The following is a 27,583-nucleotide window of genomic DNA, read 5'->3' as shown; positions in this document are numbered from 1 at the left end:
AATTATAGTTCCTAGGGAGAGAGTATTATAGATCTGGCAATCTTTTAGTGAATGTTCATTTTTTTAAAAAAAAGTGTGTTCAGTATAGTATAGATAAGCACTATAGTATAAACACGCTACTATAGGAGGATTACTGACAGGGGAATGCCACCATTGCACCCTGCACAAACATTTTACTTTCATTTCACTTTCATTTGATAACAACTATACAAAAGTAAATCCCTTTATTTATAAAAAAAATATGAGATAAATTATACAACTTTTACTACTGGTTTCCTGAATAACCTTGAGGAAATATCTTATTGTACTGATTTGCAGTGGTCACATTTTTTTGAGAGAAGTCCATACATTGATGGGCAATACTGTTTATAGAGATTCTCCACTAACGTGTTGCTGCCTATATCCACAGTCCTCTTTTCCTGGCTATTCATGAAATTCCAGAGGTGCAATGCATACGAATTATCAAAAGTTGGTAATTTATCCCAAACCTCAAAGTATTTCCTCCAGTTTACATATGGTATAGGATAAATGCGCTCAGGGTGCAGGAAGGAGATATTTCCACATACAATACTGTCTAGAGATTTAAAGTCAGGTAATTCACATGATTGTTTGAGAACTCGTGTAAATAGAGTTGGACCTTGATTTGCCCACACATCTCCATTGTAATTGTCTACAAAGTCATTTAAACTTCTCCACGCAAAACTGTGATGGGGTGTGAGACCAAAAACACTGCTGCCAGATGTATGGAGGTCCTGAGCAGCCAGAAAGTTCTTTTCTGGGATTGGTCGCATTGAGATGATGTCAGCGTCAAAATAAAGACCACCATATCTCCATATCATAGCCATCCTGCAGCCATCAGAGAGGTTATGGATCCAATACTTTTCCTGTTTAGGATCAGCCTAAAAGAGTATAATCCAGAAACAAAAACATCAGCAATTAAACAGTATTACTACATTTTTTCTTACTTTAGCCCTGTATTTTCTTGCTTTCATAATACTGAGACATTGAAAGTAATATTAAGTCAGCAAGGCTTGTCTTTGCTATCCCCACTATATTTCCATAATTTCCCTAAATTGCAGTATTTCTGGTCCCATCCTTGTGCCGCCTATCTATTGTGTCCATTTGCTGGGACTGAAATACAGTGTTTTACTCCCCCATTTCTTGTGTCAGCATTCTGCATAAGGGAGTCATTTTTTTTTCCTATAAGTATTATTTAGGGATGCACCGAATCCAGGATTCGGTTCAGGATTTAGCCAGGATTTGGTTTTTTTAGCAGGATTTGGATTCGGCCGAATCCTTCTGCACGGCCGAATCGAATCCGAATTTGCATATGCAAATTAGGGGTGGGAAGGGAAATCGCATGACTTTTTGTCACAAAACAAGGAAGTAAAAACAATTTCCCATTCCCACCCTTAATTTGCATATGCAAATTAGGGTACGGATTTGGTTCGGTATTCGGCCAAATCTTTCACAAAGGATTCGGTGCATCCCTAGTATTATTATTAATATAAGAGACAGTTTAGAGTCCTTTGAGGTACACCTTTTTCACCACATTAGATGAAGTCATACATAAATTCCAAGTACCTCCCACAGCTGTAGCAGAGATTTCCTATATTTGTCCAGCAGGTAACTTACATGAGTAAAATGAATTGTAATATATGAAAAGGACTACAATACAATAAAATACTTTCATTTGAAACAAACATACCTTTAGGTACCACCTAAGAAGTGGTGTATTGTTAAATAATTCCTCCATTCTGAGTGGGAAGATGTAGACATTCTTAAGAGCAGACAGAGATGGAAATCTTTCCTTTGCTCGTTTCTCATCCTCTTCTGAGTTTATGTCTGTTAATCCTTTCATGAAGAAAACCACTGGTCTATCCGGGTACACACGGGCCGCAGACTCAATAGAACACAATACTAAAGGAGGTGGCTCCATTCTGTCAGTTGTCTCCAAAAACATAACTCCATTCCCTTCTCTTAGAATATTCCATGGATTCGTATTTGTATTGTTTGAGGGTGCTGAGATGTAGGAAAGAATATAAGGAATGGTTGATTGATTTCTGGTAGTCTTGTAGATGAAGCCCAAGATGGCGGCAGAAACTAGAAAGCCAAGCACCTTTAATCCATTCATCCTTGGTGTAATTTTGTTTATTTATATAGTCCACCTGCAGAACACGTGAACATGAATAACATAAAAATCATATATTCATGGGCAGATTTTGGCTGCTCTCCCTACTCCGTCGTCAGCTTCTAATACTGGACCACATGCCACACTAACTAATATACTAATACACCCCTCAAACCCATTAAAATGTTAGCCTATGTTGGAACATAAATCCTACATGTGCTTTGGGTCTTCTTACCTGCTCAAAAGTGCATTAGTCCCTCCACTGACATTCTTGGTAAAAAGCTTTGTATTTAAAAGGTTTACATGGATGAACTTTTTTGGTAGGTGAAGGAATGTATGAGCTATTTTATGGTGGTTTCTTAAAACAGAAATAATATTTGATTGCCCTTGCCATGACTATCAATCCAAAAGCTGACTGGTGCCTAAAAGACACATGCAAACAATGCCCCCTAGTTTAATCATTAAATGTACACTGGTAATAATGCATCCCCCCTGTAAAGACATACAATAAGATTAGTACACTAGGGCAGACAAGAGTTTTTGAAGAAACACACAGACTCATGTGACTTCTAAATGACTGCAGTTTTAAAAATGTTTAGATTTTTTTTGCAGTTTGGAACTTGCCCTGAGAAATGTGATTCTCAGGGACAAATTTTTAAAAATTGAAATTAGCATATTTTCACATTCAGCTTATTTGAACTGAAATATTTGAGACGTTATCAAAGCAAAATATTAAAACATTTGGAAACTAAAACCTGGCAAGCTTCTACTGTATGCCAGAGCAGAGCGTCACTATGTGCCAGTACGTGTCCATGGCTAACTCCTTTAGCACACAGGCAGCAGTACAGAAGATCATTTTACTAATCATGTGCCCAAATATTACTGCTACGGTTTCACGATTCCTTGTCTAAATGAGGCGCAGATAATTAGTCCAAACAGACTCCACTTCTCCACTTTCTAAACACTGTGTACGTGTCCATCTCCAGGAGTGAATGATCCTGATCACAAGCTAGCTACCTCGGAATGGATGTCAGGCTGAATTGTCGGCCCTCACACATTTTCACCTCACCAAATCTGGCCCTCATTGCAAAAAGTTTGGACACCCCTGCTGTAGAAGAAAAGAAGTGGAACCCCGTAACAATGGGCCATTACTAGAAACTTGGAATCTTTATTTCAAACATAGTAAAAATACACCCCAACACTGTAAGCCTGATGCGTTTTGGGTGCTTCCAGCCTTAATCATAGGCTTAATCCATTAGACTGTGCCTTTGGGTGCTTCTCGTTATTCAAAACTGTAAACCAATGGCTTGAAACTTGGGCATTGTAAATTTGAATACAAAAGTTTCTATTTTTTTCTCAGTGTTATGCAATAATGTTATATTTCCTTACCCGCACCACCTCAGGGGTTAGACCATCATGACTTTAGCAACTTAGTAAAGTTATAATCCTTCCCATTGTTAAAGTTTGGGCACAGCTACATGAAAAACACCAAGGTTTATGAGTCGTTAAATATGCTGGAATAAGTATATTGCATATTTTGATCTTCTGTAAATGTTATTGTATTTTAAGTTATTTGATCTGTTTATCTCGAAATGTTTAATTTGCGACATCAAAGGCTGCATTTGACCTTCAAATGCTGAATGGCATTTATATTTCCAAATGCGCTGCTTTCTAAGTAGCTATGAAAGATGTAGCTGTGGAACTGATCAACCGTATATTGTTGGAATTTCATATGTGGCCAATATTATAGGGTTTGGTGACAACAGCATTCTGCATGCAAATTGAAGACCATGCATTTTGCTAAGAGCTGTTTCAAGAAAAAAAATACAAGGTCAATTTATTTTTTGCTTTAAAGGACTCATATGGACTGCATGAACAACAGATTTCACCTGTAAGTTAGACTTGTAACATATACCTAAAATTGGATACATTTAGGGGCAGATTTATTAAGATTCAAGTTATTTTTTTCCATGAAAATTTTTATATTCTAGTTGTATTTTTTGGTCAAAACTCACACTTTCAGTTTAAAAAAAAAACTGTAATTGATCGAGTTTTTTTTTAAAAGAGATTTATTATACATCGAACCTGGAAATAGCTCAAATATGAAAATATACCACCTAAAACCTGTCAAGGTCATGTAGAAGTCAATAGCAGAGGTCCCTGGAACCATTTGAGGTTAACAGCCGGCTTGATGTTCAAATTTTTTTTCTGAGGGTTTTGGCCAAAAACTTGTATCAAGAGCTTGATTCAATCAATAAAAGTTTTTTCCACCGAAAACGCAATCAATTCAAGTTTTTGGGTTGCAGGACTCAAACTCTCTGAATCAAGTTTTTGCCATTCAAGTCTTTTCTTAAGTTTCAAGGTTAATTTAGTTAAAAAAAGGTAAAAAAACCAAAACTCCAACATTCAACCAATGATAAATCAGTCCCATAATATAATATTATCCAGGAACCTGTTATCCAGAAAGTTACAAATTGGAGGAAGGCCGTCTACACCATTTTAAGCAAATAATTTTTTAAAAATTACTGTTTCTTTGTAATAAAACAGTAACTTGTATTTGTTGGTATTTGATGTCAATTGATTTTTAAATGATATCCTAATTACAGAAAAATCCCTTATCCAGAAAACCCAAGGTTTCCTCCTAGCATTCTGGATAACAGATCCCACACTTTATCTGAGTACAGGTATGGGGCCCATTATCTAGAAACCTGTTATCAGAAAGCTGAAAGGTTGTCTCTCATATATAACATTTTATCCAGATAATCCACATTTTAAAAAAAGTATTTCCTTTTTCTCTGTAATAATAAAACAGTATATTGTTCTTGATACAAACTATGATATAATTAATTATTATTGGAAGGAAAACCAGTGGTCTATAGTCATAATGCCTATGAAAGTGCCCAAGTGAACAAAACACGTGGCTATGTATTAATTTACTTTGTGGTCTTAAATACATTTCTCAGTTCTTTTACAAGATCGGTGAGTGCCTGCTGTCTTCTGTTTGGTTGGATACCTTCAAATTGAGCTGTAGGTCTGGGGCATGTGCATCCAGACCCCACGTACTACTGGCATGCAAATTATACCTTAGCTTTTTCCCTCAATCCTTGACAATTGGTGAGGTTTGAAAAAGTGAGGTTTGTAATGACCCTGTTACAGGGTGACCCCCAACTTTGTTCCCTAAGATTACCCGCCTCTGATCCTGCCCCCTTTTCCCTAGAAACCTTCTTCAACAGTATGGCGATACTTTACGATGACCCGCATCGTGCTTCTTCAGCCGATACCGCAATTCGTAAATTACGCCAGGGGAAACGGGATGCTGAGGTGTACTGCACTGAGTTCCGCCGTGGGCTGGTTGGAACGACATGGCTCTTCGGAGTCAATTCCGGTTAGGGCTTTCTGATGCTGTAAAAGACAGCTTAGTAAACTACCCTCTATCTACCAGTCTAGATAATCTAATGTCTCTAGCCATCCAAGTAGATAGAAGACAGAGTTAGAGAAGGGGTGAGAAGGGTACTTTCTTTTCTTACTGGATTTACTAATAATAAAACATCAAACCCCTTTGTGCCTTTGCCTCAGGTGAAACCCGTGCAGTTGGGTATAACTCATCTAATGCCTGAGGAAAAAGCCCGCAAGCGGTCTCAGGGTCTCTGTATTTATTGTGGGAAAAAGGGTCATTTTCTAAACCAATGTCCTAAAAATGTCAGGAAACTTCAAACCCTAAATGGAGAAGGGGAGCTCCATTTGGGTCGAGAAGTTTCCACTCCCCAATTTTCCTCTAGGATCATGGTACCTGTTAAATTAACCTGGCCTACGGGCTCCGTTAAGGTTTCTGCTTTTGTAGATTCTGGGGCAGCGGGAAATTTTGTGGATGCTGCTTTCACAGCAAGGTTTAAATTTCCTCTAATATCCCTTATTCCTCCCATGAGAATCTTAGCGGTTGACAAAAGTCCTTTGGGGTCAGGTTTGATAACTAAGAAAACTGTGGCATTGTCCATGTGCATTTACAACTTGCAGTTTGAGGAGTAATCCTTCTATGTTATTGAGGGTTCTTCTTCTTATCCTCTAATATTAGGGTTACCTTGGTTACAGGTGCATACCACACACATTGACTGGGTAACTGGGGAGATTCTACAGTGGGGTCAAAAAAAACTCTTGCATAAGTGTTCCACAATTGGTGGCAGTCACATCCCTTGAAGGTTTACACACGGCTTACGCTGATTTCTCTGATGTTTTCTCTAAAAAAAGCCGCAGAAACATTACCTCTTCATAGGCATTATGACTGCCCAATTGACCTCATCCCTGGGTCTACTCCCCCTAGAGGGAGAACTTATCCTCTTTCCTTGCCAGAAGCCCAAGCAAAGAACATCAAAGTACATCAAAGAAAATCTTGAAAGAGGTTTTATTAGGCCCTCTAGTTGCCCTGCTGGTGCTGGATTATTTTTCATGGGCAAGAAGGATGGTGGTCTTCGCCAATTCCAAACTTGACCTTAGGGGTACATGTAACCTCATTCATATCAGGGAATGGGATGAGTGGAAAACGACTTTAACACCAGGTATGGCCACTACGAATATTTACTTATGCTATTCGATCTTTGCAACGCCCCTGCAGTGTTCCAGGAATTTGTCAATGATATCTTCCGGGACCTGCTGGGGTTATTCGTCGTGGTATATCTTGATGGTATTCTTATTTTTTCCTCTAACTTGGGTGACCATCAGAAATATGTCCAGGAGGTGTTGCTCAGGTTAAGAAAGAATAGTTTATTTGCAAAACTAGAGAAATGCAGGTTTCTTCTGTCCAATTTTTGTGGTTCAATATCTCTGGAAAGGGACTAGAAATGGATCCCGGGAAGGTTAAGGCCATATTGGAATGGGCTCAACCTCTTTCCTTACGTGCAACACAAAGGTTCTTAGGTTTTGCTAACTATTATCGTCAGTTTATAAAAAACTTTTCTTTGGTGGTGTCTCCGATTACGGATCTAATCAAAAAGGGTGCGGATCCAAGTATGTAGCCTCCCAAGGCTATTCAAGCTTTTGAATTCCTTAAAAAGGAATTTATGTCTGATCCCATTCTCCGTCACCCTGATACTACTCTTCCTTTTATTGTATAAAAAGAACAGAGGCGCCAAAAGAGTAAAAGGATATAAACGAGTTTAAAAACCAAAACTTGGTAATCAGAGGAGGCAGTAGTGGACTTACCTCCTCCAAGCAGACACAAAACGACTGTAATTAAGCAGTCAAAATTTATTAACGAACTCCAATCAGTGCAACGCGTTTCACAGGCTCAGACCCGCTTCTTCAGGCAATAAACATAGGAGTTACAGCTGTGAATTTCAGAGACCAAAGTGACAAATAGTATGCTGTATGCTTATTCGTCAAAACAAAAGCTTTTTTAGTATTACAAAAATATGTATGGTAGTCATTATTCTGGGATAAAGGTATGGTGCAGGGATTGGTTAGCTATTAAAAAAATGGGGGGTTTTGGGATACACCAACGTAAAGGTTGATAGGTATTAGAGGATACAACAATTATACAGATGAAGTGCAGTAAATAGGGTAAAAAGGAAGTGCAGTGAGCAAAAACATAGTGGGGCGTGTAGAAAGGCGTGTTTTGTTACTTATGACTTTATATTAACTTTATATTAACTTTGCAGAAATTCACAGCTGTAACTCCTATGTTTATTGCCTGAAGAAGCGGGTCTGAGCCCGTGAAACGCGTTGCACTGATTGGAGTTCGTTAATAAATTTTGACTGCTTAATTACAGTCGTTTTGTGTCTGCTTGGAGGAGGTAAGTCCACTACTGCCTCCTCTGATTACCAAGTTTTGGTTTTTAAACTCGTTTATATCCTTTTATTCTTTTGGCGCCACTGTTCTTTTTATACAATACTAAGTCCACCCTGGGTGGAGGGTTGATACCCTTTTTCTATCTACAGAGAGCGACTTCTTAATCCTGAGTGGGGTCAGGACAATCTGCCTTTACAGTGGTTGCCTATTGGTAACCTTGGTTTGTGAGTATATGTTATCTACTCTTATTTCATTATCCCTTACCAATACATATTACACTATTGGGGCTCTTGGTGTTCCCTTTGTTTACTTCCTTTTATTGTAGAGGTGGATGCCTCAGAGGTAGGGGCAGGTACGGTCCTTTCTCAAAGGCATCCGATAACCAACAAGGTCCATCTATGTGCCTTCTTCTCTAGGAAATTTTCACCGGCCAAAGCCAATTATGACATTGGTAATAGAGAATTGTTGGCTGTCAAATGGGCCTTTGAGGAATGACGACACTTGTTGGAGTGGGCTAAACATACTATAACAGTCTTTACTGACCACAAGAATCTGTTATACATTGAGTTTGCCATTTCTCTCTTACTTACAGGCCGGTTCCAAAAACACTAAGGGGCAAATTCACTAAGAATCGAAGTTGCGCCAGGCGCAACTTCGCCGCTCTTCGCCAGACGAATTTTCACCAGTGCTCCGCAAATTCACTAAAATGCGAAGTTGCGCACAGGGGTAGCGAAAGGTTGCGGAGTTGCGCTAGCGTTGTTTCGCTATATTAATCGAAGTTGCACTAGCGAAGGCTAATTTGCATACGGCACGAAATTCAAATTTCAATGGAGGAACACGTATCTGCACTACAAATGCCCAGAAAACCTTCAAATCTGCAAATAAAAATTTTATGTGCCCACTGTCTAGGTAAGTTGCCATGAGTCAGGAAAAGTAGGGGGAGGAAGGGGAGCCCCAAAAAAATTTCGATCTTTTTCAGCCTATCAGCCATCATGTAGAAAACACGCCAGCGTTTTTTGGGACTTAGAAAAATGTTTGACTTTTTTTGAAACAATCCCTATCTACTCTATTGCTCTTCGCCAGGTCTGAGGTGGCGAAGGAATCTGAGGTGGCGAAGGAAGTCTAGCGTAAAAGGTAGCGTTCGCTACAATGCGCAAGTTAGTGAATTTGCGTAGTTTCATCGCTAGCAAAGATTCGCCTGGCATAAGGTTGCGAAGTAACACTAGCGAAACTACGCCAGCGTTCGTTAGTGAATTTGCGCAGTAGCGAAAATGCCCAACGCTAGCGAAATAACGCTAGCGTTCGGCGCTTTGCGTCTTAGTGAATTTGCCCCTAAGGCCGATGCACTCTCTAGGAGTTTTGAGCCTAACCTGTCTGAACCTAGTGAGTGTGTTCCCATCATTCCGGGCAAGTTGATTGTGGCAGCTCTGGGATCAGACCTTGCTGCACTATTGTCCTCAGTTCAATCTTCTGCCCTGTAGATACTCTCTCTGGGAGGTTATTTGTACCTGAAGACTTAAGGGAACAGGTGCTGGGTGAGGCTCATAATTCAAAAATGGCGGGACATCCAGGTATCTCTAAAACGGTGTCTTTATTGTCCCGTGATGTGTGGATGCCTGGCCTTCATTTAAACAAGATGCCAAAAATTTTGTTAATTCCTGCCCTGTTTGTCAGAGAGCAAAGTCTTCTAGGAATCTTTCACAGGGATTGCTAAGGCCATTACCTATTCCTGACAGACCCTGGTCCCATCTGTCTATGAATTTTATCGTTGACCTCCCTTCGTCTCATGGGAAAACAGTGATTTGGGTGGTGGTGGATAGGTTCAGAAAAATTAGTAATTTCATCCCACACCTCCCATCTGCTAAGACTTTGGCCGAGTTATTCATTTCTAACATTTTCAAATTACATGGTTTTCCGGTTAATATTGTTTCTGATAGAGGGGTACAGTTTGTTTCTAAATTTTGGCAAGCATTCTGCTCTTTGGTTGGAATTGAGTTGTCTTTCTCTACCGTATACCACCCTCAAACCAATGGTCAAACTGAAAGAGTTCATTAATCCCTTGAACAATTCCTGAGGTGTTATGTGTCTGACAACCAATCCCCATGGGCTGAACTATTACCCTGGGCAGAATTTGCTTACAATAATGCAACTCATGCTTCTACTGGTGAATCTCCATTTTATATTGTTAATGGTTTACATCCCAAAGCATTTTATTTTTCTGGTTTATTATCCTCTGTACCCTCTGTCAATTCTTCTGTCAAACAAGATTTGGTCTGAGGTGCACAACTCTCTTTCTGCAGCTATGGCCACTCAAAAGAGGGCAGCTGATAGGTCTCGCAGAGAGGCACCCAAATATCAGGCAGGAGACTTAGTTTGGTTATCCACAAAAAACATCAAACTTAAGGTTCCCTCACTCAAATTGGGTTCCAGGTTTATTGGTCCATATCCCATTATTGAAATAATCAATCCTTCTTCTGTTCGTCTCAAACTACCTGATAATTTCAAAATCTCTAATTCTTTTCATGTATCTCTTTTAAAACCAGCCTCACAGATCCGTCAACTAACTTAATTTAATTTCAACTAACTTAATTTCTTAGATCCGAGATCCTTCTCATTTAAGGAAACTCCCAACACACTGCCATTTAGTGTATAACTTGCATTTATATTATTTTTGCCAAAGTGCATAACCTTGCATTTATCAACATTGAACCTCATTTTCCAGTTTGCTGCCCAGTTTTCCAGTTTAGACAAATCACTCTGCAAAGTGGCAGCATCCTGCATGGAACCTATAGTTCTGCACAATTTAGTATCATCTGCAAAAATAGAAACAGTACTTTCAATGCCCACCTCCAGGTCATTAATAAACAAGTTGAAAAGCAAGGGACCTAGTGCAGAGCCCTGCGGTACTCCACTAACAACACTGGTCCAATTAAAAAATGTTCCATTTACCACCACTCTTTGTAGTCTATCTTTTAGCCAGTTCTCTATCCAGGTACAAATACTATGTTCCAGGCCAACATTCCTTAATTTAACCAGTAACCTTTTGTGTGGCACTGTATCAAATGCTTTAGCAAAGTCTAAGTAAATCACATCCACTGCCATCCCAGAATCGAGGTCTCTACTTACATTCTCAAAAAAAGAAATTAAGTTAGTCTGGCAAGATCTATTACGCATACAACCATGCTGGCACAAACTCATAGTATTATGATTTGCTATGAAGTCCAGTATCTTATCCTTTATTAACCCTTCGAAAAGCTTTCCTACCACTGACGTCAGACAAACTGGCATATAGTTTTGAGGCTGAGAACGGGATCCTTTTTTGAATAGAGGCACCACATTAGCAATTCGCCAGTCTCTTGGCACTATGCCAGATCTCAATGAATCCTGAAAAATTAAGTAAAGAGGTTTGGCAATCACACAGCTAAACTCGCTAATTACCCTGGGATTAATACCATCTGGCCCTGGACCTTTGTTAATCTTAACATGCTCTAGTCTCTTTTGAATTTCTTCATGTGTGAACCATGCACCATTAGTTGTATTACTAGAATTACTGGTTCCTCATTTGTGTAGACAGATGAAAAATATGAGTTCAGAATCTGAGCTTTTATTTTGTTTTCATCTATCAGCTGACCCCCCTCTGATAGTAAGGGTCCCACCCCTTCCTGCTTCATTTTTTTACTATTAACATATTTAAACATATTTAAAAAATAATTTTGGGTTTTTTTTACTGCTTGCTGCAATATCCTTTTCTATAGCAATTTTAGCTTGCCCTATAGCTTCTTTGCATGATTTATTGGCCTCCTTGTACCTTATAAATGTTTCGGCTGTACCAGCTAACTTGAAAGCCTTAAAAGCACGTCTTTTCTTACCCACCTCAACACCAACGCTTCTATTGAACCAAAAAGGTTTTGCTTTGCAACAACGTTCCTTGCTTACAAGTGGAATATACTGACAAGTATATTTATTAAGCAGCATTTTAAAGACTTCCCATTTTTGTTCTGTGTTTAACCCTGTGAAAAGCATTTCCCACTTAATATGTTGCAGAGATGCCCTTATACTGTCAAAGTTTGCACGTCTGAAATTTAGTGTTTTAGTTACTCCCTTATAGAATTGCTTCTGCAACAGAATCTCAAAGGAGACCATGTTATGATCACTATTCCATAAATGCTCACCCACACAAATGTTAGAGATGAGTTCAGTATTGTTAGTTATTACAAGGTCCAAAAGAGAGTTATTCCTAGTAGGTTCTTGAACGAGCTGGAATAAAAAGTTGTCATTCAGCATATTTACAAACCTACTAGGTTTTTCTATCTTAGCAACCCCATTACCCCAGTCAATATCTGGATAATTAAAGTCACCCATAGCAACAACTTGACCCAGCTGTGAAGCCACTTGTATCTGCAAGAGTAGCTGGGCTTCATACTTCGTATCTCTTTTAAAACCAGCCTCACAGATCCGTCAACAGTCTTTTCCTCCCCCAGTGTTGGTGGAAGGTCAGCCTGAGTTTGTAGTTCAAGAACTCCTTGATTCTTGCCTTGTGCGGGGTAAGTTGCAATAGTAAAATGGAAGGACTATGGTTCTGAGGAGAATTCCTGGGTTCCTGTTTGTGACATTAGGGCTGATCGTCTCAGGAAACAATTCCATCTTAAGTTTCCTGAGAAACCTGGGGGTCTGGTGGCCCCCTCCTCAAGGGGAGGTAATGCAACATACCGTGGTGGTCTAGTGGGGAGACGTCCTCGGCGGGGACGCCTTTCGCATTTCACGTCCTCTTCTATGCCTGTTCCTTAGTGGCGCGCATCTCCTGTATTTATAGGCGCATTGGCGCTGGCGTAATGACACCAGCGCGCAATGGCACCAAATTCAAAACTATTTAAAGGGGACGTGGCGTCCTATTCATTGGCCGTTATAGGATTGTGTTCCTGGTGCTTCTGAGCTGTTAGCTATCTGTAATTCTGATTCTGAATTCTGTTGTGACCCTTGCCTGGCTTTTTGGCGATTCTGACTTCTGTATCCTGACCCCTGCCTGATATCTGACTTCGCTTTTCTATATCCCTGCTGATTGATCTCCTGCTTTAACCCTTGCCTGCATGACTCAGTTTGTACTCTGCCTGCCCCGACCCGGCCTGGTCTGACTATGATTCTGTCTACGCCTTGTACCATTACTCTCTGCCCAAAAGACTCTGCTTTACAGTTGTGCCCCTTAGCTTTTCCAGAACCCCTCGATTTGCTCCTCTCTTAATAAGACCTGGCGGCATCCGATTAGCCGAGGGCTCCTCCCAAGGTGAAAGGCAGCTGTTAAAGGCAGAAGCAAGAGCCGAGAACAGGGTGATTAGCATCGGTTCTGAATTTAGGGTGCTAACTGTGACAAGTAGTCAGCCAGCTCAGCAAAGTAGTCAGACAGATCAGCAGAAGATCAGGGGGCTAGGCTTAGGGAACTGTCAGAAACCATTAAAAATCATGAAAATTTTGCATATTTTTTAATTGATGTATATTGCGAAGTTGCTTGAAATTATATTTACTTTTCAAAAAGCTTGAGTTATGTTTTTGTGGAGTTTTCCTTTAAATAAACTCAATAGGATTGTTTAACCTGTAATTAATTTTAGTTTGAATCAAATACAAGGTACTGTTTTATTACTACAGAGAAAAACAAACCATTTTAACCATTTTTAACAAATTTAATTATTTGATTAAAAAGAAGTCAGTGGGAGATGGTCTTCCAGTTAATGGGTTTCCAGATCATGGATCCCATACCTGCATCCTATTTAATGGATTAATAAATGTATTTTCACGTTTATGTGCACTATTTGATGTTCTTGCTAGAAATACACCATGTGCACTTAATCTTAATCTTAAATTGTATATGTGTAAATACATTTACCCTTCATAATCTAATACTATAGTTTCTCATTAGAAAGAAAATCTTAGTTTTGTTTCGTCTGGAGAATTAGAACCCAAACTGCTTGTAGTCTAAATGGTCAAAAATGTATGCTTTTTTAAACTTTCTTTTTATCCACCCAAGATTCCGGATCTATAATTGTCATTATTTACAACATTTTTTTTTTTTTTAAACGGAAACCACATTTTTCTCAGTTATCTCCTGTCCCTGGAGACTTGCTACAATGGCTGTTTAATAGTGATGCACGCATTGTTATTATTTCTTTCAACATATTTGAATGTACACCATAACTTGGACCCTTAACTTTTTAAGCCTAAAAGATCATTCATCAAAGTAGTGCAAAATATCTGCCTGCCATGTTTTGCACATTGTCTCAAAATATCACTAATCTACTTAATACTAAAAGTTAATTGTTAACCTTCCAAAAACTTTCTCCAAAACAGAAGTTTAAAGTTGAATGTTCATGCTTCTGGTGTTACAGTCTGGCAGCTCAGTAATTCAGGTGCAGATTCTGAACTGTTACAATTCATCTAACAGTTGCCTTCAAAGAGGTTGTTCAGCTTTGAGTTACAGATTAGTATGATGTAGAGTTGGATATTCTGAGACAATTTGCAATTGGTTTTCATTTTTATTACTTGCAGTTTACGAGTTATTTAGCTATTTATTCAGCAGGTCGCAGATTCAGCAATCTAGTTGCTAGGCTCCAAATTACCCTAGCAACCATGCACTGATTTGAATGAGAGACTGGAATATGAATAGGAGAGGCCTGAATAGAAAGATGTAAGAAGTAGCAATAACAATCAGGGGGTTATTTACTAAAACTTAAATTAATCAATTTTTTTATTAAAACAAAGTCAACCAAATTCCCATCCACAAACTGAACTAATTTATCAATAATTCTTCTCGAAAAAGTCAGACGAAAACAGGGGTGGATTAACGCATAGGCTAGCCTAGGGGCCCATAGTGGTCAGGGGCCCATGGGTTTTGCTGCATTTTTTTTTCTGGTTGAGTCTTTGAAGGGGAAACTCAAAATTTTAAAGGAAAAACATATATTTTTTAGAGGTTTATTATATACCAAAGCTGTTAAAAATCCAATACAAAAAATCTCCAGCTAAAACCTGTCTAGGTCATGTACAAGTCAAAGGCAGATATCCCTGAAGTCATTTCTTGACATTGTGATCTGCACTGGTTTTGTACGATAATCTGACAACTCAAAAAAAAATCATACGAATTGGGCATCAAATCCCAAAAAGTCAATTCTAATTTTCTTTTGTCGAGAATTTTCCCAAACAAACCTTTTCAAGCTGATTATTTGATAAATGAGTTATATAGAGGCATCACTGCATTTGAGCAAGACAAGGTGCAACTGGCACATTGGCACAAAAATGAAAGCATTAAAGGGGAAGGAAACCTCGTCGGCGCTAACCCCCCTCCCCCCTCCCGTGTATTGCCCCCCCTCCCTCCTCCTCCCTGGCCTACCCCTCCCGCTGGGCAAATGCCCCTAACTTGTTACTTACCCTTCTGCGCAGGTCCAGTCCAGGGAGTTCACAGGCTACATCTTCTTCCACGCGATCTTCTTCCTCCTTTGACCGGCGTTTTGGCACATGCGCAGTAGGATCGTTTTGCCGGTACAGATCTACTGCGCATGCGCCAAAAGTCACGCGCATGTGCAGTAGATCGTACCGGCGAAACGATCCTACTGCGCATGCGCCGGTCAAAGGAGGAAGAAGATCGCGTGGAAGAAGATGTCGCCTGTGAACTCCCTGGACTGGACCTGCGCAGAAGGGTAAGTAACAAGTTAGGGGCATTTGCCCAGTGGGAGGGGTAGGCCAGGGGGGAGGAGGGAGGGGGGGCAATACACGGGAGGGGGGAGGGGGGTTAGCGCCGACGAGGTTTCCTTCCCCTTTAAGTATTAGTGGGCGAAGCTGTATATTCAAATAAATTCTTGGTGCTGCTTGTTAATAGCAATGACTAAGGTCTGGATAGCAAGTTACATTGACCAATACTGTATCATACTCAATTGGACACATGGACTTTTATTTTAATGTGGTTATTGGAATTAGTTTTTACTTGTATAAGAATGTAGTAAAACATGTTTTGTACATTAGAGTTTCAACCTGCAAGGATGAAATACCAGGAAGATAAATCATAAACTAACGTCCATAATAAATGCAATAAAAGCTTTTTTTCGGTGTTTATAGTCTTTAGTGGAAGAACGTGAGTGGCGTGCGGCTACACGTCCTGATACACCTAGTGAACTTGGTGATTTTTCAACAGCATATTTTGTGAAATCCAATGTTAGTGAACGGTATAGGTCTCTTACCATGGAAATTGCTTGTCCTTTACACTTTTACTTTTCCTCCCTCAGTTTGTTTTATTTTGCTAGAACCCTGACTGCACTAAAATGATATGAGATATTGCAAAACAAGTGCCTGGACAAATAACAAACCGGGAACAGTTTGCTCATTTCTGCTTATCTACTCAAAGTAAACAATGCTGTACTTTTAATGATGTAGACACTCGCATCTATGGCGCTTTTACACAGAGGGATGTTTGTAAGATTTTGCTAGATTAGTGCAACTCTTCCCCTTCAGATCTATTCACTCCTTTTGTCCTGGCTATCTCCTCGGTTCTTCTTAGATCCATCACCATTTCCCACCATCCAATTCCACTGCTAAGTCTTATCTTTAAAAGTTCTATCTTGATGCTTATTATCTTTGGAATTCCATCCCTGACTTCCTGCATAGGAACTTTCCTTGAACCTTTTCAAAAATAATGTATATCCTACCTTTTGGAGCAGTAAAACAGTTTCTGGTTCAAGCTTGGCACTAAATATCCAATGTTGTATCAGTTCTAGCATAACAATATGTCTTATCTTTGTATTTGTGCTTGTATATTGTCCACCCACTTATTTTGTAAGTTACAGAGCAGTGTCTTCCTCTTTGTAACACTCTTCTTTTCACACTTAGTTGGTCTTCACTTTTTTTTATTTGTGGTTTTTGAATTATTTAGCTTCTTGCTCAACTCTCTAGTTCGGAATTTCAGCATCTAAATTACTTCATCTAAAGTTACCAAGGAGCGTCTTTTTGCCACCCCTGTTAACTTGTGGGCTGCTACCTCTTGAGGCGACTTTCTCAACTCACCTCATGGCAGCAGCACCTCTGTTTGGCTGCTGGGGTCAGTGACCCCCATCTGAAAACTGCAAAGAGAAGGAAAATAATTAAAAAAAATTATACAAAATGAAAACCAATTGAAAGATTTGCTAAGAAATTACCATTCTACTAACATACTACAAGTTAAATTAAAGGTGAACTACCCCTTTAAAAGTCACATAGGCAATTAATTAATTAATTAATTAATTAATTAATTAATTAATGTTTTGGATTTATCTAGCCCCTTCCTCAACCAATATTTATATATGCATATACATGTGGAGGCCTATTTATTAAAGGTGGAATTCTAGTGGTTTAAGCAAAACTAAACTCTACGGGGCAGATTTATCAAGGGTCGAATTGAAAAATTGAGCTATTTTTAGTGTACTTCGATTTGAATTTGTAAACAATTCGACTATTTGAATATTGAAATTTATCATGCACTGTCTCTTTAAAACTTTGACCATTCACCATCTAAAACCTACCACATTGCTTTTTTAACCCATGGGGGACCTCCTACAACCTATATGGAGTAATTTGGTGGACTTTGAAAAATCAGTTTTTTGGGGCAAATCCTTTGATTCGAATTCGATCATATGTGATAAAACTTGTGATCTTGAATTTTTAAAGCTTTTAAAAACAATAGGAAAACCACAAATTTATAGAGATTCATGGGAAAAATTGAAATGTGATTGTTAGTAAATGGGCCCCATAGTGTTCGGTCACAACCACAAAAAAAGAAAAAAATAATGGTAGAAATGCTGCTCATCATGCACATTGGCAAGCAAAGTTACATAATTTAATGGGGTTGAGAAAAGACCAAAATCCATCAAGTTAAACCCCTCCAAATGAAACCCAGAATCCATACATAGGGATGTAGCGAACCGCCGATAATGTGTTCGCGAACGCCGTTCGCGAACACCGGCAAAAAATGCGAACAGTTCGCGAACAGTTCGCGAACTTCGAACATCCGAAAATCGTTCGATTCGAACGATCGAAGGATTTTAATCGTTCGATTTTAGCGACCGAATGGTCGAATGGTCGAACGATTTTGACGCGAACGCCTATTGGCGAACGTCGCGCGACGTTCGCGAACTTGCGGCGGACGCGAACAGCCGATGTTCGCGCGAACAAGTTCGCCGCAGAACAGTCCGCGACATCCCTATCCATACACACACTGACACTAATCCCTTCATATCCTCACATAAATTCTATATACCCGTACCAATACTAGCTATAGAATTTTATATCACAATAGCCTTTGATATTATGTCTGTCCAAGAAATCATCCAAGCCATTCTTAAAGGCATTAACTGAATCAGCATCACAACATCACCCGGCAGTGCATTCCACAACCTCACTGTCCTGACTGTGAAGAACCCCCTACGTTGCTTCAAATGAAAGTTCTTTTCTTCTAGTCTAAAGGGGTGGCCTCTGGTACGGTGATCCACTTTATGGGTAAAAAGGTCCCCTGCTATTTGTCTATAATGTCCTCTAATGCTGTCTTTTGAATTACGTAAATTAGATGTACTTGTTATCTCATCCCCTTGCATTCGTCTTTTTTTCCAGAGAAAACAACCCCAACCATAACAGTCTACCCTCATATTCTTCCATCCCTCTAACCAATTTGTTTGCACTCTCTTCAGCTCATTTATATCCCTCTTACTGGAGTCCAAAACTGCACTGAATACTTCAGATGAGGCCTTACCGGGGACCTATAAAGAGGCATAATTATGTTTTCATCCCTTGAGTTTATGCCCTTTTTTATGCAAGTACAAAAAAGGAGGGTTGTGGGTGCACTCCTAAGGCCATATAAAAACATATTTAAGTACAATAATCCCCTGTCTAAAAAAAGAAAAACAGGGTTTTTTGTTACAAAGTTATGATCATAAAATTGATAAGCCGCCATACCACGTCAAGGTAAACCCCATACGGTGGTCCCTAACTTGTTTACCTGTGATCAAAATATAAAAGGTCATATACCTTCTCTGCTTAACAGTATTACTTGGAGTAAAATCTCCTGAAGCTTGGTTTCAATCTGTGGACTAGATCCTCCCCCGCCACCTGCATATGCGGCTTTTGAAAGCTCATACATATACTCACACACATACACACACAAGTGTGCACCTACATATACAACTTTACTTTGCCTTTATTATAGTCTCTTCACAATCACATTTTTTTAAAAATGGGCATTGGTTTGGGCAGTCTCTCTTTCAAAAGTCGCATATGCAGGTGGGGGGGGAGGATCTAGTCCACAGATTGAAACCAAGTTTCAGGAGATTTTACTCCACGTAATAGGGATGCACCGAATCCACTATTTTGGATTCGCCGAATCCCCAAATCCATCTTGGAAGATTCAGCCGAATCCCGAACTGAATCCGAATCCTAATTTACATATGCAAATTAGTGGCGGGGAAGGAAAAGGTGGAAAAATTTGTTTACTTCCTTGTTTTGTAACAAAAAGTCACGTGAAATTCCGCCCTCCCCACAATTTACATATGCAAATTAGGATTCGGATTTGGTTTGGCCAGGCACAAGGATTCGGCCGAATCCGAATGCTACTGAAAAAGGCCGAATCTTGGCCTAATCTCGAACCAAATCCTGGATTCGGTGCATCCCTACCAAGTAATACTGTTAAGCAGAGAGGTATATGACCTTTTATATTTTGATCACAGGTAAACAAGTTAGATCATAACTTTGTAACATAAAACCCTGTTTTTCTTTTTTTAGACAGGGTATTATAAAATTTAAATATGTTTTTATATAGCCTTAGGAGTGCACCCACAACCCTCCTTTTTTTGTACCTTTTTTTTATGCAAGACTGAACTTTATTTGCTTTAGTAGCCACAGAATGATACTGTCCGGAATTAGAGAACTTTTGTTATCCACAAAAACCCCTAGTTCCTTCTCAGTTATGGAAACTCCCGACAAACTGCCATTTAGTAATAAAAATAAATGAAATTAGTCTGGCAAGATCTATTACACATAAAACCATGCTGGCAAAAACTCATAGTATTATGATTTGCAATGAAGTTAAGTATCTTATCCCTTAATAACCCTTCGAAAAGCTTTCCTACTACTGATCTCAGACTAACTGGCCTGCAGTTTTGAGGCTGAGAACGGGATCCTTTTTTGAATAGCGGCACCATATTAGCAGTTCGCCAGTCTCTCTGCCCCATGCCAGACCTCAAAGAATCCTGAAAAATTAAGTAAAGAGGTTTGGCAATCACAGAGCTAAGCTCGTTTAGTGTTAGGAGCGCTAGGAGAGCCCAGTCCAACCCACTGCTGTCATCGCTCTGCGTCGGGCTCGTGACGTCAGCATGCTTGAGAAAATAAAAATGCTTCCAGGTCACAGGTTCCATGCCCGATTATAGGTCATGCTTGCTTGTGTCCTGGGTGTTCCTAAATTTCTATATTATTGATTCCTGGACTTTTGACCTTTGCCTGTACCTCTGACTTTGATCTTTTGCTGCCTGCCTTTTGAAATTTTCCTGAATCTCATTAACTCTAACGCCTGACCGATTTACTACAGTGAACTTGGATTTAAACCTAAAGTTTCCTCCTTTGTCTTATCCGAGATTGGAGCAGCAAGGCCCCTGAGATTTAGTAACCTGGGATGAATACCACCCGGACCTTTATTTATCTTAATATGTTCTAGTCTTTTTTGAATTTCCTCATGTATGAACCATGCATCATTAGTGGTATTACTAAAATTAGGACTTTTAAGCAGAAAACCTTCATTAACTGGTTCCTCATTTGTGTAGACAGATGAAAAATAACAGTTCAGAATCTCTGCTTTTATTCTGTTTCTCATCAACCAGCTGACCCCCCCCCCCTCTGATATTAAGGGTCCCACCCTTTTTACTATTTACATGATTAAAAAAACTTTGGATTCTTTTTTCTGCTTGCTGCAATATATTTTTCCATATAGATTTTAGCTTTTTTGCATGATTTATTGGCCTCCTTGTACCTAATATACCTTTTGGCTGTCCCAGCTAACTAAAAGCACATCTTTTCATACCCACCTCAACACTAACACTTCTATTGAACCACAAAGTTTTGTTTTGAAACAATGTTACTTGCTTACAAGGAAATATACTGACATGTATATTTATTAAGCAGCATTTTAAAGACATCCCATTTTTTTCCATGTTTAACCCTGTGTGTCTTTCCCAGTTAATATGTTGTAGAGATACCCTTATACCTTCAAAGTTTGCACGCCTAAAATTTTGTGTTTTAGTTACTTCTTTATAGAGTTGTTTCTGCAACATAATCTCAAAGGAGACCATGTTATGATCACTGTTCCCTAAATGCTCACCCACACAAATGGTAGAGATAAATTCTGTATTATTAGTTATTACAAGATCCAAAAGAGACTTATTCCTAGTTGGTTCTTGAACGAGCAGGAATAAAATGTTGTCATTCAGCATACGTATTTACAAACCTACTAGCTTTTTCTGTCTTTACAACCCTATTACCGCAGTCAATGTCTGGATAATTAAAGTAACCCATAATAATAACTTGACCTAGTTGCAAAGCCGCTTCTATTTGTAAAATTAGCTTCATTCTTGTCACTTATATGAGGTGTTTTATAACATACACCAATGATCATTTTCTTTGTAACCTTTTGCCCAATTGAAATCTCTACCCAGAGGGATTATACCCCCTCCCCATTGGCATCAATGATTATTTCTTTAGAGCATGGCTTTAATTCAGGCTTTACATACAAACACACTCCTCCACCCTTTCTAATCCAGCTGTCCCTCATAATAATTCTTTATCTCATGCCCCTCCCCTTGCCTAGTTTAAACACTCCTCCAACCTCTTAGCCATTCTTTCCCCCAGCGCAGTGGACCCTCTTCCATTGAGGTGCAATCCTACTATATAGGTTGTACACCAAGGAAAAATCAGCCTAGTGCTCTAGGAACCCAAACTCTACCTTGACTACCTACTTGAGCCACGCATTTAGCTCCCTAAGCTCCTGCGGTCTTCCTAAATTTGAAACAGGCACGGGCAAAATTCATAATGCAGAAATTATTAATGATGTGGCTCAGTAAGCTGAAAAAGACAAATGCAACAAGTTTACTCTCAATACAGTTGTATTCAGTACCAGCGCTGCACTAATCAGTATTGTATGTGGTTAATAGCAAACTTTGTTTATAAAAGCACTGTGGGGGAAACAGGTCACTGAACTCCTGTTCCTTATTTGTATATGTGTCACTGATATTTTTTATTTTTAATTAAGGTTTTGTCTCATTTTCACATTTTTCACAAATTTTAAAATGAAAGACTATGTCCTGTAATAGGTTAAGGTTCACTGTTGGCACCATTTACGTACATTTCCTACTGACAGTTATAAGTCTTCCTGTTCCCTTATAGCTTGACTTCTTTTACACTTTTACATTTTCTGTAACCAGCAGCAGCTTGTAAAGAATGTGAGTACAGAACTGTGAATTCACGAGTAAAAAAAACAAGTCTTACCTTTTAAATAGATGTAATTTCTCCACTATTCTGATATGTTCTCCTTTCTGTTTCAGAGCACACGAGAGGCAGGCGTAGTTATTTAAATGTTTTCTGGAACTGTGCCTGCTGAGGCTGTTACACTACCTCCTCGTATTAACGCCCATTAAAACACTCTTACATCTCTTAGGCTTGATCTAAGCTTGGAGTTTATGAAACCTATGGCATGATACAGATATGGGGACCTGTTATCCAGAATGCTCGTGACCAGGGGTTTTATAACTTATTAGTACCCTAAGAACAATACATTTGTATGGATTTGAGTGCCCACAAAGCTATTGCCAAATGCATAACACCACAATGAGGGGACTTTATGGGGAAGTACTTTAGTACATTAGAGGACGAACTTTGCTCAATGCAAAAAAAAAGGTTTCTTTATAATAATTTGTAATTTTTGCAAATCAGCAGTTGCAATTAGCAACACATCCACCGGCAATAAAAAGAACTGGCAGGCTCATTTTACAAAACAAACAGCATGGTACAACCAAGTGGCAAGTTGAATGAATTTTGCACCTTGTCTCTGTTGCTGCTTGTGGCTTAAGCACAATTTGCTGCACTCATAGAACTGAGCATAAAATGTCCACCTCTTTCCAGATTCTGAGTCGGCAGTGCTGCATACAGGAGGAGGGGATATGCAACACGTGCCTCGTGGAACACCCCAAGCTTGCATCTCATTCAGAAGGCACAACTGAGCACAGCTGGCTAATGCAAGGCACTACACCGTTCTGTTTTTACCACCTGCTTATGGCAAATACAAACTACAGGTATTGGACCTGTTATCAGAAATACTCAGGATTTTCTGGATAATGCCGCTTTCCATAATATGGTTCTTCATATCTTAAGTCTTCTAAAAAAAATAATTTAGGGGCACATTTACTAATGGTCGAATATCGAGGGTTAATTAACCCTCGATATTTGACCCTCGAAGTTAAATCCTTCGACTTCGAATATCGAAGTCGAAGGATTTAGCACTATTCATTCGATCGAACGATCAAAGGAATAATCGTTCAATGGAACGATTAAATCCTTCGAATCGAATGATTGTAAGGATTTTAATCCATCGATCGAACGATTTTCCTTTGATCAGAAATTGGCTAGAAAGCCTATGGGGACCTTCCCCATAGGCTAACATTGATGCTCGGTAGGTTTTAGGTGGCGAAGTAGGAGGTCGAGGTTTTTTTTAAAGAGACAGTACTTCGACTATCGAATGGTCAAATAGTTCAACGATTTTTAGTTCGAATCGTTCGATTCGAAGTCGAAATATTAGTCGAAGTAGCCAATTCGATGGTCGAAGTAGCCAAAAAAATACTTCGAAATCCGAAGTATTTTTTATTCTATTCCTTCACTCGAGCTAAGTAAATGTGCCCCCCAAACATCAAATAAACCCAATAGGCTGGTTTTACTTCCAATAAAGATTAATTATATCATAGTTGGGATTAAGTACAAGGCACTGTTTTATTATTACAGAGAAAAAAGGAAATCCATTTTTAAAAATTGGATTATTTTAATAAAATGGAGTCTATGGGAGATGGGCATCCTTTAATGCAGAGCTTTCTGGATAACAGGTCACAGATCCCATACCTGTACAGGGCTTTGTTTAGCCTGTCAGTGCTGTGATCTGTGATTCATGCAAATGCAGGGCTTCTATTGCACCACCAAGCACAAATGCTTTATGCAGGGGACGCTACATACTGCAAAGGAGAGTTTTTAATTGCTTTGTGTATCTTTACTTAGTTACTAATTTGTTCACATTAAAAAGATAGTAAACAATAATTTTTCTATTCTCCTTACCAATCCTGCCCTTGGCACTTTCTTAAAGCATTTGTTCACCTTTGACTTAATTAGTATGATGTAGAGAGTGATATTCTGAGACAACTTGCATTTGGTTTTCATTTTTTATTATTTGTGGTTTTTGAGTTATTTAATTTTTTTTTATTCAGCTGCTCTCCAGTTTACAATTTTAGCAATCTGGTTTCTAGGCTCCAAATGACCCTATCAACCATACATACATTGATTTTAATGAGACCCCTGAATATGAATAAGAGGGGCCTGAATAGAAAGATGAGTAATAAAAAGTAGCAATAACAATACATGTGTAGCCTTACAGAGCATTTGTTTTTAGATGGGGTCAGTGACCCCCCCCCCCCATTTGAGAGCTGGAAAAAGTCAGAAGAAGAAAGCAGATAATTTAAAAAAACCTATAAAAAAATAATAATAAAGGCCAATCAAACATTTTCTTAGAATTAGCCATTCTATAACGTACTAAAAGTTAATGGAAAGGTGAACCACCCCTTTAAAGAATGGCTGCAAATTTGTAACAAGATGTATTAGAACACTCTGCAATATTTTAGCTTCCAGTATGGTTTCTTGTTTCAGCTACTTCTACCACTTGGTTAACATGTAATGGCATGTACAAATGTGATTCTGTTAGATGTTTAACTTGCACTTATGTGTCAGTAACGAAGACCTTTGTGTCTACTACAACCACTAAAGAATATCATATAAAAGAGTCTATTAATTGCAGTTCCAAAAATCTGATTTATATACTAACATGCCTAAAGTGCAAAAAGCAGTATGAAGGTCAAACTGGCAGACCACTATAGAGGATAACTAAAGCCTTACTAAAGAAGTAGGGCTGAAATTGTGTACATAATTTTTTGGGCTTCTGTACCAGTCCAAGGGAATCACAGCCCTTTAGAAGTGCAGAACAATACTCAAGGTCCCAGTCTAACAACCACCTTTTGCTTAATCAGGAGGAGCCCTCCGCTTCTCGGGTGCCGTCAGGTCTTATAGTGAGAGGACCAGGAAAAGAGTTCTGGGCAGACATGGGAACCGCACGTAGTACAGAAAGGATGGGGAACAAGGAGCATAGTCTAGGAATAGGCCGGGTCAATAACAAGGATCAGACAATACGGAACCAAACCAGAAGCAGAAGCGTAGTCGAGGTCACAAACCAGGGTCAAACCAAACAGGAACGCCGTACACAATCAGAATCTGTAGTTGTCAAACAACAGGCAAGGGTCGAGAACATCAAACAGACAATATTTAAGCACATCCAGGAACTATGAGGATAGACCTACATTGGGCAATGATTTAAGGCTTTCAAGTTAGCTGGGACAACTGAATCATTTATAAGGTACAAGGAGGCCAATAAATCATGCAAAAAAGCTATAAGGCAAGCTAAAATTGATATGGAAAAGCATATTGCAGCAAGCAATAAAAAGAATCCAAAATTATTTTTTAAATATGTTTATAGTAAAAAAATGAAGCAGGAAGGGGTGGTACCTTTAATATCAGAGGGGGGTCAGCTGGTTGATGAAAACAAACACTGATTCTGAACACATATTTTTTGCATGTCTACACAAATAAAGAACCAGTTAATCAAGGTTTCCTTCTACATAGTCCTAATTCTAATCATACAGCTAATAATTCATTGTTCACACATGAGGAAATTCAAAAAAGACTAGAACATGTTAAGATAAATAAAGGGCCAGATGGTATTCATTCCACGGTACTTAGCGAGCTTAGCTCTGTGATTGCCAAACCTCTTAACTTAATCTTTCAGGATTCTTTGAGGTCTGGCATAGTGCAGAGAGACTGGCAAATTGCTAATGTGGTGCCTCTATTCAAAAAGGGATCTATAGGCCAGTCTGACGTCAGTGGTAGTAAAGCTTTTCGAAGGGTTAATAAAGGATAAGATACTGGACTTCACAACAAATCATAATACTATGAGTTTGTGCCAGCATTGTTTTATGCGCAATAGATCTTGCCAGACTAACAATTTATTTTTATGAGAAGGTAAGTAGGGACCTTGATTCTGGGATGGCAGTGGATGTGATTTACTTAGACTTTGCTAAAGCATTTGATACAGTGCCACACAAAAGGTTACTGGTTAAATTAAGGAATGTTGGCCTGGAACATAGTATTTGTACCTGGATAGAGATCTGGCTAAAAGATAGACTATAAAGAGTGGTGATAAATGGAACATTTTCTAATTGGACCAGTGTTGTTAGTGGAGTACCGCAGGGCTCTTTACTAGGTCCCTTGCTTTTCAGCTTGTTTTTTTTACATATTCTTTATTTGGTTTTTCTTTTTCACAAGGGTAAAACAAAGACAATATACAGAAAGAAGAAAACATAAAATATTAAGAACAATAAAAAATTATATCAGAAGGGAGTGACCCCTAGTAGCATTCACAAGATGTATGTACAGTCAGTGCAAGCAGTAGTACACAATAATTGACAACATCTCGGAAACAGCATAAGTAGAACCCAGTAACATCCTCTTAGTCAGTGGTAGCAAGGGTCACCAAAAGAATAGAAAGACAAGGGTGGATCAGTACATCACAATCTAACAAATCCTAAGGATGCAACAACATCATCATCACGATCTATCATCAAGTTCACAGGAAAACAAAGTTCACAGATGCAGACATTACCCGTTCCATGAAGGGACATCATACAGCAGCTAAAGCATGGGTATAATCCAATGAAGATTTGAAAAGGGTCCAGGATGCCCAGGTTGCAATATACTTGGTAGGGGATTTGGTTGTGTATGAGAACAATTCTTCCATACGTTGTATCTGGTTAAGTTCCACTACCCATTCAGCCACTGTGGGCGGTCTAGTACTCTTCCATAATCTAGGAATGACAGTTCGAGCTGCCGCTATTGCAAATGCTATAAAGCCCTTAGGTACAATTTTCAGATGAGTAGTGGGGGAAGGTATTGTTAGCAGTGCTAATGAGGGATCAGGTGGGATAACTACCCCTACGACCCGAGAGATGAGCTGGAAGACTGATATCCAAAAGGGTTGCAATAAGTGACAGCCCCACCAAATATGCGTCATGGTCCCTCTCTCCATGTTACAGCGCCAACATAAATCGGACACTCCAGGGTAAATACTATGTAGGGTCGTGGGGCACCTATACCACCTGGTGAGAATCTTATAGTTAGTCTCCTGTGCTTTCCACGCGGTGGCCAGCTTGTGAGTAAGGATAAAGGATCGTTCCCAGTCTTTGACACTAAAGGAAGTATTAAGCTCTCTCTCCCAGTGAGCCTTAAATTTGAGATCCTGGGTACCCTTCAGCTCCAAGAGTATG

At 39.2% G+C, this 27,583-nt stretch overlaps 1 pseudogene; it reads right to left on the bottom strand.

Moving 5' to 3' along the window:
- Positions 1 to 209: 209 nt before the first annotated feature.
- Positions 210 to 22,725, bottom strand: LOC108716238 (annotated as a pseudogene).
- Between the last annotated feature and the right edge of the window lie 4,858 nt (positions 22,726 to 27,583).

The sequence above is a fragment of the Xenopus laevis genome, chromosome 5L (assembly GCF_017654675.1).
Source record: "Xenopus laevis strain J_2021 chromosome 5L, Xenopus_laevis_v10.1, whole genome shotgun sequence".
Lineage (NCBI taxonomy): Eukaryota > Metazoa > Chordata > Amphibia > Anura > Pipidae > Xenopus > Xenopus laevis.
Note: the sequence above shows the minus strand (reverse complement) of the source record. Positions and strands in the feature narration are given on the sequence as shown.